The sequence below is a fragment of the Excalfactoria chinensis genome, chromosome 3 (genome assembly GCF_039878825.1).
Source record: "Excalfactoria chinensis isolate bCotChi1 chromosome 3, bCotChi1.hap2, whole genome shotgun sequence".
Taxonomy (NCBI): domain Eukaryota; kingdom Metazoa; phylum Chordata; class Aves; order Galliformes; family Phasianidae; genus Excalfactoria; species Excalfactoria chinensis.
Window position 1 is genome coordinate 83029446 of NC_092827.1, and position 16596 is coordinate 83046041.

At 41.1% G+C, this 16596-nt stretch overlaps 1 long non-coding RNA gene across 2 annotated transcripts; it reads right to left on the bottom strand.

Moving 5' to 3' along the window:
* Positions 1 to 5969: 5969 nt before the first annotated feature.
* On the bottom strand, positions 5970 to 15271 carry LOC140250273 (uncharacterized). 2 transcript variants are annotated; one of them, XR_011903127.1, is made up of 4 exons: positions 15207 to 15271; positions 14996 to 15091; positions 12251 to 12371; positions 5970 to 9397 (listed from the first exon to the last, which is right to left on the bottom strand). It is a non-coding gene; the product is annotated as an uncharacterized lncRNA (long non-coding RNA). The 2 variants fall into 2 exon arrangements; XR_011903128.1 differs by lacking the exon at positions 14996 to 15091 and having other exon boundaries at positions 15207 to 15253.
* Between the last annotated feature and the right edge of the window lie 1325 nt (positions 15272 to 16596).

Sequence of the window (16596 nt, forward strand, 5' to 3'; positions counted from 1 at the left end):
CCGCCCCAGCGCCCCGTGCTGTCGTGCTTCCGACTCCGCCCGCCCTGGCAGCCGCCGCTTCCCCTGCGGGCGGGACGGGGATGGGGATCGGGCCGCCCTCGCTGCCGGCAGCCCCGCACCGGCTCGGGCTGCCCCAGGGGAGCGCTCCCGCCGCCGCCTCAGCGGCCGCCGAAATGGAACGAGGGGCCCCGTGTCTGCTCACGTCCTTGCAGCCCGTATGCCCGAGGAGCGGCACCCGCAGCCTCTCTGCAGGGCGTTTGCTCGGATTGCGTTCAGGGGTTGGTACCGTTTGTGAGACGCAGCGATCAAAGCTGAGATTTCCTTGGGCAGCTTTGGAATCACTGGTTCAGACTAATCTGGGGGCAAAGTCCTGGTATAAGGTGGCTCTCGGGACCGCCACCCCTTGCTGCAGCCCCCGCTCCGGGCTGCTCTCGTTGCTTCTAGCCCCGCTCACGCTGATGAGGAGCAACGCAAAGCAGAACCAGAAATTCAGGTCGGCCGTGCTGCGCGCCGGCCCCGTCTCCTGCTTAAGAGCTCGTACATTAGGCAACACCGCCAAGTTGTGCGATGTGTTGCTTTCTCCCTGCTAAGGAAAAGCTGCGTACCCGTTGCAACATCCTGTTGTGGTGCGAACGCTTTCCTCTCGTGCACGCAGCTAGAGGGGCAGGTGCTGCCCCGTAGCGCTGCTTGCTGCTCGCAGCCGTGTCCTGGGGGGGAGCAGCGCGTCCTGTGCAGGGCCGGGGGGGTCGCTGGAGACGACCCTGCACGTGTAAGCCTGGAAAAGGGAGGCACAGAGCTGAAGGCGACAGCAACAGATCCTTATCTAGATCCTTAATTACTGCTGAAACTGCTTAGGAGCGCGAATGCTTTGCATTATCTGGGTCATACACAGCACCTCACCACAAGGTAGAGCTGCTGAGAGAGCCAGCTCTCCATTGCCTTGTTGTAAACACACTGGGGTGCTCAGGTAGTACTGAAAAACCAAAGTTAAGTCCTAACACGTAAAAAATAAAGCTGTGGAGTTCAGCAACCAAATACAATTAAGGAAATTAAAAAGCAAAGACTTTTACTCGCTGGGAAGACACGGTAACAGCCTGTCAGCATCTAAAGGGGGTGTAAGAAGAAAGGGAACAGACTCTTCAGCAGGGTCTGTTGCGACAGGCTGAGGGGAAGTGGTTTCCAACTAAAAGGGGGGAGCTTTAGGTTGGGTATAAGGGAGAAGTATCCTACAGTAAGGATGGTGAGGCACAGGAACAGGTTGCCCAGCGAGATGGTGGATGCCCCATCCCTGGCTGAGCCTCTTGGGGCTGCTCTGAGGCCAACGAGTACACATGGAGTTTCCTACTAGGGGACAGCAATGGAAAATGTGACCTGCAGGAGGAGGTCGCTGTGAAGCACTCAGCAGAGGCTGCACACATTCCTGGGATTTTTACTCTGCTCTTGAAGGAAATAAGATATTTTCCCCTATTGTTTCATTTTTCTGGCACGTTTTCCTTGGACCACAGGTTTTTTGAGCAGTTCTTACAAGAATACCTTGGTATTTATTTTATTTTATTGTTAATTGACCTAGTTTGGCAACGTTCAGCCTGGGAATTGTTTAAATTTTTTTGGTGGCTTGAATGTAAACTGTATTTAAGCACCTTTCCACTGTGGAAATGTAAAAAAAAAAAAGGTGATTAACAAAACAAAATTGCTGAGATTCTTGTCCCTGAAGTTGAGAGACTGAGCCTTTGAGCCCCTTCACTTTGCCCATTAGCATGAGAAATCTGCTTCCCACTCTACTTATCTCCTAGTACTTAATATGGCTCATGGTTTCCTGATCCAGAGTGGAAACATGGTAGGCAGTGTCCTCCATCATGCTTTCCTGGTGCAAGCAGCCCCAGCCAGTACTGGCCTGGAGGCGGGGAGCCCAGCACCAGCTCTGGCCCTGCTCCCCTGGCTCCCACCTGGCAACCTATAGGGAAGCAGCACTGCCCTGCAGCTGGAGGGGCTGAAGCAGTGCAGGATCACACCCTGAGTGTGGTGCTGCTGTTCCTTTGTGGGTATTTGGGGCTTGTTATGGTGCCTTGTTCTGAGGAGGAACAATTGTATTGGTTTACCATAAGGCATGGCATATTGGTAATTCTCCCAAGTGAGGCTGCATTTGTAAGAAGCTCCCAGGAGTCGCTGATGTAAGGGAAAATAATTTGGTGCCTGACCTAGAGGTGGATTAAATTACCGTTTCCTGGTTTACAGAGGGTAATCCCCTTACCTCCAGCACAGAGTCTGGAGTTTTCCCTTCTGGGCTGGAGTTTTTCCTCCCCTATACATGGTCGAGGGCATGAATCACCTGTAATGCCGAATGCCATGGGAAGCAACAGGAGTCGTGCCAAGGACTTGAGCAGAACTGGGGACATTTGATTACGGCTTGGCAGGTAGCAGCAGACACTGATTGTGGTCGAACTGAATGCCAGTGTTGTTGTTAATTAAGTGTTTACATTAAATCTGGCATGGGGCTATCCAAGTGGGACTGAGTTTATTAACTACTTTGGCTATCCTCACTGATTTTGACAAAGACTCCTGGCTGCATCCTCCGCTGTGTGTTTGTTAAAGTGAATGGGCAGCTAAATGCATTTAAGTTAAACGCACGAGAGGGGACAAAATAAAAGCCTTTCCAAAACTCTTTATCTTTCTACGTTATTCCTAGCAGTCAGAAGTTAAGGCATACCTAAAGTTCTGCCGATGGTCCTCCACTTTGTTTAAAATATACAAAGAATCTATCTTCCCAAATAAAAAGATCAAATTTTGCAGGACGGTTTTGAGAGGCTAAACTCTGTGTTAGGTGGACTCTGAAGCAGGATGGATTGTAGCCTTATTTCTACAACGCCACTATTTTGTTGTTAATTAAGTCAGTTTGACTTTTGAAGCCGTACGGAGTTGATCTGCAAGCTCAGTTATTTCAGTTTACTGCAAATAGATTTGATCACAGTCTGCAGTCATTCCTGATTATTCAGAAATGTCTTTATTTAATAGGATAAATGCAATTTTATGATAATGAGAAGAAGGAAAAGAAAAGAAAAAAAAAAGAAAGCTATTTTTTCTATGTAAACACACTATTGTTTTCTGAGGGCCTCCATTGTGGAGACCCACTATTGGTGTTTTCATTTGGAGGAAGTACGGAGCACTCGCCTCCTGAAAAAGCAAACTTGGGGTTGCTGTTTTATATTGATTACCCCAAAACTGTAATCCCGAGCCATTAATGAAACTCTGGCAAGAACTGCGTAATTTCCTGGTGTCCTCACTGAGCATGCATTTTGGCTCAAACGTAGAACCTACAAAGCCTGTTAGTTTAAGCTACGTTTCACCTCCTTGAATGAATATATTTCTAAAATGGCAGTTTCATAGAACTGTTACTACTGGATAAGAGAAAAATAGCAGAGCTCTGGTGCTAATTCATTCACCAGCCCTGGTGGGGAATAAGCAGATGCAGTGCGACGCTAAGCATTCAGAAAATTGGCAGGGTTGGAACAGAGATAGTTGGAAATCTGTGTGTGCAATGTGTTTTTTTCTAAGGAGGGGAAAGGCTCAGCATTTTAACTAGAGAGCAGGTTGAAAAATTGGAACCTCGTTGATGCTGAGATGACTTTAAGTGAGGAAATCTGAAAAACATTTCACAAAGCTGAAAAAATAGAACCTTATCTTCCTTCATCTCTCCCCAATGGATACGTGGTCTGGTTTCTCGTACCAAAGAGCACACTCAGTTGTTTTCTCAAATTAGTGAGTTCCCCATGAAATTCGTACCTTGGTCCAAGCCCTATAAAAGTCTAATATCTTACATAAGTGCTAAGTTAAGAATTTAGCTGAAGCATAAATTGGTGCATTGGCATTGTATCAGCCATTTACATTAGGGTGCATTTTATTCCCTGCCTCAGGAAAAAATGTGCTTCAGCTTGTACTTGGGAGCTGTGTGGTGTGCTTTGGAGAGGTCTGGTTTCTGTTCTCCTACTTAGAAAAATTAGGAAAAGGTAAAGCTAGTGGCGATACTAACTAGAGATGCTAACTAGTATGTGTTGAAGCCACTGGAAGAGGTGGTGATTTTCAGACTGAAGGGGTTATGGGTATCCCCCTTGGGAATGGAATAAATTAGCATCACTTGCGGATTATTTTTTTTCCCTGACTTAAAACATCTCCTGTAGCTTTGCATTTTATACAGATCATTATCCACAATAACAAGCTGGTCCACACAACAGGCTGTGTGCACGTGTACGTATCTATAAATAAATGAACTCATATAGATCCTTCTTCATCAACGCCGTTCCCCCTCTGTGTAATTCTGTTTAGGCCATCACTTCACTTGAACCATTTGTCAGTGAAAGGAAGTGCCTGCCGAGAAGTGATACATTAGTGTATGGTTTCTCGCTGTGAAATGTTGATTTTAAAACAGGCTGGCAGATTGCAGCCAGTACCACAATAAAACCAAACAAATGGGTTTGGGGAGGTTTTGTTTTTCTTTTGTCCTGTTGTTATGGCCAGTTAAAATAATCTTATATCGTCTTTCAGCTGCACCATATTCCTCACAGTAAATTTCTGCCTTCCTTTGGCCTTTTTGGTTCTGGGAGTTTGGGATTCTTTCCCATTTCCATTCCTGCATTTTTAAGCTGTGACAACCACTATATTGCCCAGTCATTAGCTAGCGTGGCAGGTGTGCAGTGTTTTCTTTTGGAAGGGATAATGATAGCATGGAGATCATCCCCCTTTTTACAGGCTGAGAACACCGACATGGATGTTAATGCAGGGCTGCAGGCTGAAGAACGAAGGCCAAACACAGGCCATCACAGACTAAATTGAAACAAAATGGAAAGCAACTGTACTCCCATTAAAAATACTAACTTTGAACTTGGACTCAAAGGCAAGTCTGCTTTCAGTCCCCTGGTAGTGCTCAGTAGAGTATCTGTGTATTGATACCTTCTGTCCTACAGTAATAGATCTTCACATTACTTCTCCACAAGGAAATGTAGATCCAGGAAGGAGGCTGCTGCCTTCTACTAGGAAGTAAATCTTCTCTTAAACACACACTGTTAGTGATTAGATATCTGACTGTATCTTTGCTGAATGAATATCAGGAGCATTGCTACCAATCCAGAAAATGAAAATTCTAACCCTGTTTTCTTAATGCTCATCAAAACGTATGTCTCAGCATAATATCTTCTGCTTTCATAAGGCTGCCAAAGTCTTTCAGGCTGATAGTGTGATGGGGCTGGTAGGTGATCTTTATTTAGACCAAATTTGTAAAGACTATCTTGCACCACAGTCCCATATGTGGGTCCTTAGGCAGGGAAGTTAGATTTTTCTGCAGTGAACAGCAGTAGATTATTAACTTAAATATAATAAGGCACAGTGCTTAGCTAGGCGAATGAACTCATTTTCAGACAGATTTACCTGTGCCTGAAGAATTAGTTAATAAAGCACATTTGTTTTAATTTCCATTACCTACTCCACATTTACAAATTATAGTTCCTGATTAATGACATCAGGAGTTGAACTTTGCCTTTTCAAGCACCAGACACATGCTGTGCTGTAGGGACATTTACATTCCATTTATGCAAGTCGTCCAATTAAAATTTACTTTTAGAAAGTATATAATGCACTAGAATGAATACATTATTTCCCCTATTAATCTGCGTCCTTTGTTTTTCAGCAGAAGTGGCCAACCTTCCACTTTGTCCCAAATGGAAATTCAAATAACAAAAAAACCAAAACCCAAACAACACAGAATGGGCAGCGGAAATAATGGAAAAAAAATCCACATCATATTAATAAATTGTCCTTCTTAAATAAAAAATAGGGGAAACAAAAGATTTGCCCCTAATTTTGTTTATGCATTTGCATTTAAAAAGTGAAGAAACATGATCTGATTCTACACAGAATAAATGCTCCCTCGCATAAAGGGAAAAATGCTTCTTAATGCCTCTGTCACAGGTTGCCCATGTTTCAGGGGGAGCACAGCACCCAGGAATGTCACCATAACTACTTTATGTTCTCCTTTAGAAGAAAATGAGAAAAATTAACCAGGCGCTTTCCAAGCAGAGACAGTCTGAGAAAAGCTTCCAAAAGCTGTCTGGCTTATCCCTCTTATTAAGCACAGGAATGATGTTCATGCAGCATTCATGTAGAAATGGATGCTGCACAACAGCTTTTGCAGTTCCTCACTTCTGAGCAGTATTTCACGTATTCCCAGTGCCCTTCAGCTCACATAGAATGAACAGAGCAACTTCAGTGGAGCCTTTCTGGTGTGCAGCCAGCATCGGCCTTTCCTGCCAGGGGACGGTTTTCCTGCAGGTGGTCACAAGAAATGTCAATCTGAGTAGACATCTCCAGTACCAACAGCCCTGCAAATGAAGGAGCTGTGTTTGCTGTTTCCTGGAAGCACGGAGTGAGTATAATAGCTTGATAATGATATCCATCTTCGTGGTCCAGGAAATTCTGCCAGACTGTAGGTTAATGCAGTAGGTCAGAGGAAAAATCATGGTGTACAGTGTTTGAAATCTTCCATGCTTCCACATGAAAACAGTAGATGGCAGCAAGAGAGACAATGTACAACCAAATCTGGCTTTTGCCATCTCTGCTTTGATGTGTAGGCTTTAAATAATTTTTTGAGTAACCTATTTTCTCATTGGTCATGAGAACGTAATAAAGTTGAAAATTACCTTTTCTTTTTGGTGCGTGATCTTGATATCTGTGATCTTCATCCTGGAAAGGTATTTCATGGCTCAAGTCTCTCTGGCCTGGCACTGAAGTATCCTTTTGTCCTTTTATGTGGTTTACAGTGCTTGAGAAATCATGCTGAAGGCAGGGGTGAGTGCCTGGAGCAACTCAGACTTTTAATTTCACTTTAAACGTTACATTTGTGAATAGGAACAGGTCTCCTCCCATGACACGCTTCTCAGATGAGATCTTTCATGTGTCAGGACCACAGCCCTCAGGGTTTATCACCAAATGCAGAAAATCTATTAGACTAGAAGCAAGGTATGAGAACGTTTCGGCCTGAGAACCACACAATACACAAATGGAGTCCCACGCAAAGGCAAGGCTTTGCACAGAAGAAAGAAAAACATTATTCAAAAACTAATATTGCCAAAGTTGCAAGACTGGCATTAAAGACAAAAGTTTCATTTAATATCCAGGTGCTCATGAATTCATCCCTTAAACAGCAGCCAAAGGAGGTAAGATTTCCACAGGTAATTCAGAGCATCAAAATTAATCCTGCGGCTCCATCTTTCCATCTCTACAGAGGTTTAATATGTTTTTAAAGGAAACAAACTATGAGAAGGGCAAGCTTCCCTTAGGGCTTCCTAGCTGAGGAAAACAAGCATATTGGGACAGTACTGTGTCAAATTTAGAAGAAATATCTTGCATTAGCCATTCCCATGACGTTATGAATAACGTATTTTGTTGTTTTTAAGCAAATCCTCCAGTTCTACTGTTATGATGGACATTCTTATGTGACAATTTTTCTTACTCTTCCTGCACATTGTGCTGAGTACACAGTTGTCATATGCTCTGTAGATCCCTTTACCACATCTCTAATCAGGCAACCCAGTCCTTTTCGAAGCTGGACTTCTTAGTGTTTTACTCTTTACCCTGCTAATTCTTTTACCATATACTTTTTCTGCTCTGCAATGTAAGGACTTTCTTTTTTTGGCTCAAATTGCCCTGCCAGGCTGATTCCCTGTTCCAGTCTCAGTTCACAACCAATGGTTCTTTGTTTCAGATTTAATCAAGAGGACTTCTAACAGCCCTGGTTACTTCAAAGGTGAGATGCTCTCCCTGCTCCCATGGAAGACTTTTAAAGATTTCCTCCTCTTTCCTTGTCTCTGCATGCTGTGGTTGAAGTATGCATGATAACAAATGACATTTTCTTTCTGAATAAAAGATGTATCAGAGTATATTGGCAATACATACTGCTTTTCTCTGCCAAATCAAAGGATTTAGAGATATCTCCAACATTTCTTCATATAGAAACCAATTGTGAGCTGTTCTATTTTTTACTGTTCCAGCTGTTAAAATTTATAGAGATCAAAATCTGATTTAAACGTTCTTTCCATAAAGACTGTCAAGCTAGATTCTTGTTGGGAAAGAACGGGTGATAACATAAGGAGGAGGAAGATGATCTATTCCTCTTATTTTTCCTGGCTCACCACATTTGCTGTTATATTTTGTGCTTAAAGTAATGTTTTGCAGCCCAAGAGATCTGCACTGAAATGGCTTTCTTTCTTGGTCTTGTCCCTTCCATCTTATGTCACACAACCACCATGCTTTAGAGCTGCGACTATCTGGAGGGTTACTTGTACTGATGACGTACCTGGGTAAGACCATTTTGATTCATTCTTCAATGGCACATTGCACCACTGGAGTGGATCAAAGGATAGAGTTGCCTCACATCTTTTAACAATGTGGGAGAAGTAACTGGTCTTCTGGTTTGCAAAGGAAAAGACAGAAAATGACAGTAAAGCAGAGAAGGCAAAAATCATCATCAGGCATTAGTAGATGTTGGTTTGTCATCAAAATGAAACCATCACTGTTTAGAATATATGAGTTTCAGGTAAAGGAAATAATAAAAGTTTGATTACAATGACAGGTTTCCTATGCCTCATGGGCCCATATGCAGAAAAGGGATACTATTAAAAACACACACACCTCAGGCAGCAAGTGAAAAACTACAGTTGGGTCACCTTAGTGTGTAGTCTCATGCTCTTATCAAGGGCTTCTGTCCTTCCCCAAGGCCTGGAGAGTAGTTTGGTGGACAGTACCAGTTTCTCTGTTCATTACAAAAACATTGTCACAAAGGAAAATCAAAATGCTCACCAACTGCAGAAGAAGCATACACATTCCTACTTAGTTTGCTCTCATGTTAATAAATGTAGGTTGGTGAAAATACTTTTTTAGTATTCCTACAGCTCGCTAAATGATTGCAAGCACCATTTATCCTCTAAGTTTGTTTCTGCAGAAAAAATCTGAATCACCACTGGAATGCATGTGGTGAACTGAGACATTCTATCAGCAGCAAAACCCCTAATCAGAGTGCCCGGTAGTTTTAAGGCTGCATTATGGCTTGGATTGATTTTGTGGTGACTTTTGTTTGGTTTCTTGTCATTACTCCAGAAAACACACAGATCAAAGAAATAAAGTCACATTGATTGGCTCAGCTCTTGTAAAAAAACTAGACTTGTGAATTTGTGTCTCCTAATGTAACTAACACTTTACAGATGGCTTGGTTCATGTTAAAGCTTGGGACGCATGTAGATTGAATTATCAGTGGATTAAAACCATCTGCATTTAGTTTGAAAGTATTTTTGTGCATATGCTGTCCAGCAAAATGCACAGAGCAGCCTCTCGATAGATGAATTCCAGCAGATACCTGAAAAAATAAATAAATAAATAAAACCAACATTGAGACAAATTAAGGCCATCTCCTATTTACTGCTGGTTACCATTTTTCAAAGAAACCACATTACATGTGATAGCACTTGTGACTTCAGGTCCAAGAATTCCACAGAACAAGAGCTCATCTTTGATCATGAGTTAATGGTGAAAGAGATCAATCTTGAAGAATTTGCATGAAGACAGCTAGAATCCAGCCCAGCACCAGATCCACAAGACAATGGGAATGACTGTCCCATCTCCTGCCTTACATTTCATATGTATCATTTCATTGATAAGAGGATCCTGATTTTGTAATGTTTTACACTGACTCTGGGCATCTCTAGTTGACTAGACCAGGTGCAAAACAATGAAGAATCAGAACAAAGGGTTGATGCTCTGGCAAAAGCATCCTTAATTACCCACCCCTTTTGAATCTCAGTATCAAAGTCTTTTAATGATACCTTAGGACATACAGTAATACCAAGCACAGTATTGAAACAGTCAACATTTACACCGCTGAACTAAATTTAGTGACTTTAAGGAGTTACTAACAAAAGAACACTTAAGTTATAGAAGTGTTGTGAATTTACTTTTTCTTATTAAGGATAACTAAAATACTAGCATCTACACTTGCAGCAATATTAGATAAAACTGACATAGTGTTCACAACATTACTACTTCATAGCTTATTCTATTATGCGTTTTTATGTTCATTAATAGTACAGTATAAAGGATAAGTTCTTGCTTAGAGGCCACAAAGTCTTCCATTACTGATGCCCACTCACACTGAAATGATTCTGGGTGCTTGTTTGTAAGGAGCAGCATTTGCTGCAAAATTCATAAATGTCTCCCCAAGTTCATCTCTCTTCACAAATACCAGATTTAAAATACATTTTTAACAGTGCTTTAGTAAAACCAATTATATTTTTCTTCAGGGGTGATTCTCGCCAAATTTATTGCACAGGATAATCCCACCAGAAAAAGTTCAGGCTTAATAGGAAACAGTACTTTATATTTGCATTAAGTTTGGGGGATATTTCTTTGCAGAACTTTTTTCCTGAAGCAGATCACTGATGGTAAAATCAGAGTGCTTCTGCTATGCATGTTTTTCCCATAAACTTGGAGTCCCTTTACAGCATAGGCTGATGCTTCTGAGAAATAAGGCTCTGTCTCGAGTACAGAGCCAAATCAATCATTAAACTCTCATATACGAGGTTTATGATGTAAGCTAGGCCCCTAAAACCAAGTGGTGTTTTGCATCGGGTATTATAGCTATATGATTCTTAAAAACTTACCTTCAATCTCATTTGTATGTATTTACACATCAAAGGAAAATACAAAGCAGAGTTTTAGCTCTGTCTTCCTCTTGTCGGAATTGGCATTTTGTGGATTGCATGAGAACCATACTGGCTCATCACAGCTAAGCATCCATTCCTTTTTTCTTTAGTTCTCAGTGCAGTTTGACTTGCGGCAGAGAACTCCAGCAAAAAGCATTACTGAACTCCCAGGAGGTTCTTTCCTGGATATCCTATTTGGTTTATTTATTTATTTTCCTTTTGAACATCAATTTAAAAGGAAAATGTGGCTCTTAAAATTTCTCAGCCACAACGAGGAAGGCTGGGAGGCATTCAGGTCCAGAGTTCAGTAACAGTCTGTGTACTTGTACAAAGAACCATTTCTGTTTACAGACCTCTCCATTTTTGCTTGCTAGCAGTTTTAACTATTTCTGATCAGGTATCTGACTAACTCTTACCAAACTTCATCCAGCAGCACAAAATCAGTTAGGGAAGGTTTGCCAAGATGCATGCTTTTCTCTTCTCTTTTAGTCTGCTTAGCTTGCTTTCAGCTAAGCTTTTGGAGCTCTCTTCACATGGGATTGGGATGGAAATTGCTTCTCACTGATACTTGAACTTCTCTTATAGTCACATTTCCTATTTCCAGGACCTCATCAAAGACTTAATTTTGCTATGAATGTTACAATATTTATAGTATATCACAAGAATAATGTGATAGAGATGTATAACACATGACCATTGTTCTTTAATACAATATGTATCCTATAGCGTAAACTTTACTTTCACACAATACCTTGCAATAAATATCTATAACTGGGCTTTGTAGTCAGTTCTGAAACTGAAAGTGCCTACCCCTAAAAACAGTGAGTAAATCATTAGACTTCCATGGATCTGCAGCAAACTTCAGAAGCATAAAATGCTGTACCATGCTTCTCTGCTGAAATAATCATAGTGCAGCTTCCATTGTCATGGCAGGGTCACCTTTTCATTTTCCAAAAATCAGGGGCATTACCCTGATCTGCCATTGGATCACACACCACTTGCAAGAAAGGATGCGAATGAGGCAGTGAGAGACCAACCTGTCCTGCAGAGAGCCAAGTGCTTATCAGCCTCACCTACATGGTCCCTGCAGAATTTGGGTGATCGCTGTTGCCTCATTGTGTCCACATGCGACAGAAGGACCTGAGGCAGCCTGACACTGAAGGAGTTCTGCTGCTGTTCTTACTGAAATGAGCACACAAACACTGTAAGGAAAACTACCAGTGGCAAGAAAACATCTTGATTCACCATGTGAAACTAGGATGAGATACTGCATATACTGCACTCCAAATAGATTTGAGGAAATAGTCTTCCTTATTTTTTTCCTAGCTACTGATAGCTTACATAGGTGAATTTATACTTACAGGTAATGCACATTGCGAAAGTAAGAAGAAGAAAACTACATGTAATTTTTTAGCTTAGTTTGCTAACATAACTACATAAACATGAAAGAAAAAGAAAGCAAGTAAAGTGACGTTAAATAAATAAAGTCTGTCATTTCTTCTTTCACTTACTTGCCGAAACTGGGAGGCTTATTTCTTGCTATGTGCAAGCACAGCTTATGACACCATCACCTGATCACACCCACCAACCTCCTGAAGCCTGGCCAAGAAAGAACTCCATGCCAAGAGGCTCCTGTGAGAAAGGAATTTTGTAGAAAGTAAATGAGCCCTCATTTTTCAAATGCAAGACACATTTTCACCACCTCTGTATCAAGATATGCCAACATCTTTAATGTAAATCCCAGACCAACAATAAAAAAGATAAGTCCAATGTTGATTATCTAATAGTTGAGTTATAAAATAAGGCTCAAAATTTAAGGATTCTGAGAAGCCAAATAGTGTCACAATCAAGAATTTCTTAATGGTTTTCAAGGGAAAACGAAGGCTAAAAAGAGGTGAGTTTTAATGATATGGCAGCTTACATTGTTAAATGTATTATTAATCAATGCATAAGAGATTAAGTGATGCAGTTCCAGATTTATAAATACAACCTTAAACCTCACTGAGAGGCTTGTAATTCTTGATGCTGTGCTCAGCTGATTATCCACAGTGTTGTTGAATTATGCCCCTGTGAACTTGCCTCTACATATTTCCCAATTCCTATTGTTTTTTGTGGGTTGTTAGACTTTCTGTAAATCACGAGCACGCTCTGTGAAGCTTTCTGCAGCATTCATAAATTTCCTGTACTCCTGAAGTCTGACATTCTACCTATGGATTCACTGATGAACCATGCCTGTAGGACTGTGGCCTTACTTCATTGCAAAGGCATAAAATCATCAGATAAAAAACTGGTAAGATGGGTGACAGAGAATAGCAGGTAGAAAGCTACAAGCATCAGAAAAAAAAGTAATGTCTGAAGTGAGCAAAGCAGTGATGTGAAGGAGAAAAGCAATGTGCTTGTTTCTGTGGCAGCAGCTCTTCCTCTCTCTCATGGCCAGTGCTCTGCTGCAGGTGAAGCAGACCTAGGTGCACCTGAATTGAGGTGAGCACATATCTGGGTTCTCCACAGACTCATGTTTCTGCAGAAATATCTACTGGAATAACATAAGAGCATCACCAGAGGTAAGAATGGCACAGAATCTGCAAGTTTCTTGTACAAAGAATAAAGGCTTTTTACTCAAGGCTCTTCTCTCCTAAAGAGAAACCAAGAACCTTTAGCAGAAATCTGATATGGAGACCCTACGGCTCCATATGGCTTTGTCCAAGTTCCCTGAGATCACTGACAGCAATTTTGTATTAACTTAAATAGACTTTGGTTAGAACCTGGTAATAATCAGAATACAAAATGTCTGGCACTTTCAGGAAAACAGGTGGATGAATACATAACTAAGTAAAAAATGAACTTATGTGTATTTACTGTGGACAGCTGCAAGCAAAATACCACTGTTTTAACCCTATGCAGCCTTTGTTATGTGCCTGCATTCCTTCGTGCTTAACACCTGTTATTTATCAGTTGCACAATACAAGCATTGCCATATGTGGAAGAACTGGCTGTGATTGATACAGATACCATCACAGCGCATGGCCTTGCATGAGGGACTCCTGGGGACACCAGGCACACTCAGTGTGAAGGGACCACAGCCTGGCTGCTCAATGTAGCCTCTGAGTTTGGGAGCTTATTCCACATAAGTACACGTCTTTCTTCACCACTTCCTTGAAAAGAAAGACAAATCTGCAAAAGGACATTATAGTTTCTGAATCTGATGCAAAAACATTCACTAGTGAATTTGGGTTTTCAACCTCACTTGGACCAATTAAGGAGTGATTAATGAAACATTCTTCAATATTAATCATCAATAGTTATTTCTGATGCAAGGATAATCACCAAGGGTATGAATCAAGAATCAGAGGCAGTGCCTAGAAGACATTAAGTGCAAAAGAATAGCTTCATGCAGAAACTTGCCTCAGCAGTAGTGTCTTGCCTATTCACTCCATGATCTCTTCCATTTTGCTGGTCTGGAAAGGACCAGGACTGCTGGTGAGACAAATCCCCACTGACTCTAGCAGCAAAAGGCTCAAATTTTACAACACTTATTATTATTTTTTTTAATACCCTCATGTATTTCCAAGTAGCACCTTCATACTTTGTCAGTTTAGTGCCTGCTTCCACTAAATCTTCTGACTTCAGTTTTGCCTTTTGTTGATAACTTCAGAAGGTTTTAAAGTCAGTTCTATAATTCCACTGGAAAAAGTAGAATGGATGGAATCATTCCAGTAAGGATGGAATCCTGATTTCTTTGAAATCAATAGCAAAACTTCAACATTATTTAAGTTTGAGTGCCAGTGATAGCAAAGATAGCATTCCATTTGGAGCTTGATTCAATTTATATAAACATACAACACTTTCATTTATGCAATGACTAATGTTTCTTTGTTATTGTTTAAAAGAGATTTCAAAGTCTGCACAGCTCTTTTTTGCTTGCCTGCAGGGGAAAGAAAAACTTCAGAAAAACTTGCTGGGACACTGTATGTCTTGGTAGTATTAGTTTTGATGTTCTTTGCTAAAGATCAACTGTCTTTTTCTCTAATTTTCTTTCACCTTCTGGAGTCTACCAGGGTCATGTTGAGATAGCCATCATCAGTTGTCAATATGGTTTGAGCCTGATAAACATGGATAGAACTCGCTATTTCAGACTGTGAGTGTTGTGGGCATATTAAAAAATAAAAGGAAAAATTCAACATCCACCTGCTAACCCACATTAGCTTAATGTATTTCTTTTCTTTCAAGTGTTTTCATGCGCCCAAAAATCATCATACCTCAGCCTAGGCCTTTTCACTGCCTCCATCAATGACTTGGCAAAAGAGATCCCTTCCCAGTGTTACACTCCCAAGCTTATACTTCCCATTACAGCTCTGTATAATCAACAAATACACAGAGTGGTGTGGTTAGGTTGATATTTTACAGATTATGTAACTAGAAAAATTATCATGGCCTAAAGGATAATCTAAAATAAATGAAAATTCTCACCTGTGTTCTAGGCTCACAAGGAAAACTCCAAGAAAAGCAATCTCCAGAAACAGACCCTTCCCCAGTGTCAGTCAGCCCTTAAATGGGGTCTAAGAGAGATGCAGCCAGGCTCCAGCCCTTCCGATCACACAGCTGAATTGCCTTCACCTGTGCTGCCAGGGCTGACTCAGTGCTTGCCTCAGGTGATCAATCAGTGGTTCAGGCTGTGATTCAACAGTTCCCATACAGGCTGTAACTGTACTTGGGGGAATATGTGGAGCAGGATTAAAATGATGCCATGGGGACCATACATTTTCTTATTCTTTCTTCCATCCTTTTAATGGGTCGTGATTGAGTTCACAAATAAACACTGCATTTGCAGAACCTGTTTGTTTTTTATAACTCTCAATGTAAATGAGTTCAGTCCTTTGGGTAATATTACTCTGGAAGGAAAATTGCTCCTCTTTTGGTTACACCATCTCCTCCCTGTTTAGTGAAGCTGTAAGTGTCAGATCTCCACCAGTATTTCTCTCAATAAAATTCTCTGTCTGGATGTAATAACAGCTTTCTGCTTGAACATATTTTGTATACTTAACATTTAAACCTTCCTTTTCCAAGATTTCCTTTTAAGTAGAGATGTCTTCCAAGTCCTCCTAAATACACCTTTTACCCTTAAGCTTATTTTAAGATAGGTCTATCTACAATGACAAGAGTATTATATAGGTATAAAAAGACAAGCACCTATTGTTACCTGGCTTATATGAACATTATCTGGCAGAAAACACTGGGAAGAGAAAGGCTTAATAAAAATCTCTTCTTCTTTTGCCTCTGTCGTACCTTCAGCAGGAAGAATGTGAGACAGCCACCCCAATGCCAGCCTGGAATCTGCTGCAGAAAGTGCAGATTCCTCCCAAGGTGCCTTCTGTTTGCTCCTTATGGCCAGGGGGAGGTGAGCACAGTGCTATCTGCTGTGCTAAATAACACCAAGCCATCTTAAAGATCACAGAAACTTGGATCCCTCTTTGGTGCATACAAACCTAAGTATATTCCAGAAGCACATACTGCGAAGCCAAAGCCACGCGTTTATTTGTACTTACAACAGAGTTCTCATTCTCCCCAACACTTATTTTTTTGTTTTGTTTTTTTTCCATAGACACTGAATGTATGGATTGTTCTAAATTTAATGAAGAACACATTTTGCAAGAACTGTTTCTATACTTGCAAAATAACTGCAATTGTTATTTATAAAGTACGGGATCTGTTGCTTTGCTCTGCATGCACCATTTATTCCTGCTTTGTGATTCACTGGGTGAATCCAACTCTTGGAATTTTTTCTTTTCTAGTGGTGTTTTAAAATGTCCCTTTATCATTGTTTTGATGTATAGTGTTTGGATTTGCTGAGCTTCCTAGA